Genomic DNA, 852 nt, shown 5'->3' with positions numbered 1-852 from the left:
ATTGCTGGAAAAGTACCGCATCGTTCCTTACTCTCTTCTTGTCCACTTTGCGGTCAGGTCTTCTAGTAACAACGTCTCTATACTTTGAAACAGCGTAGCGTCGTTTCGCTTGCCATCCTTGAACTCTTTGCACGCTCGAAAGCTGAGCATCTGTACAATCTCACGCGCACTGGACTGCCACCTCCGACGATCCTTAAAAATGCATCGCGACTAATGCGTTGGTCACTCGAACGAGACAGAACCCACGCGGTCTCACGTCGTTGTCTCAACCTGCAAAAGTAAAAAAAAGCTTTCGAAAGAAAAAAACGGAAGGAAGAGGGAGAATAGAATGGAGAAGCGCGAACGACGCGAAGCTAGATAGATAAGAGTGGCCATCGGGGATTGCGCCTGCGAATCAGGTACGCGTTTCGCGCGTGCACCCCGGAGACCAGTAGCGCTGGCAGGTGTGCGTTCCCCTGCGAGCACCTGAATGCCGTGTTACGAGCGGCTACAAAGGGGAACACACGGAGAGGTTAGTCCCGGTCTGCGCATACGAGCCTGGGGCAAAGCGTAAGGCGAACGTGGAGCGAGCGTAGCGTGCAAGGACACGTAGAGGCAAAGCGGGAGAACGCCGCTCTCGCAGCCTTCGGAACGCGAAGAGCGCGCACACTTTCGCGCAGAAACTATCGTGTGTAAGTTGTGTCGGGGGAGAGTAGGGGGAGAGAGAGCAGGTAGCGACGGTAGAAGCAGGGCGGCAGAGGGTTGGCGGGGCGGTGGTAGTCGCGCGGCCGTCGGTCTAACACGGTGCGGTCGTCATTGGGCGTCGGGACGCCGTGGCGACGCGGTCTCGACTCGAAAGCACGCTCGGTTGGC

Source organism: Bombus impatiens, unplaced genomic scaffold, assembly GCF_000188095.3.
Source record: "Bombus impatiens unplaced genomic scaffold, BIMP_2.2 scf_1445, whole genome shotgun sequence".
NCBI lineage: Eukaryota > Metazoa > Arthropoda > Insecta > Hymenoptera > Apidae > Bombus > Bombus impatiens.
This window is presented reverse-complemented; position numbering follows the sequence as displayed.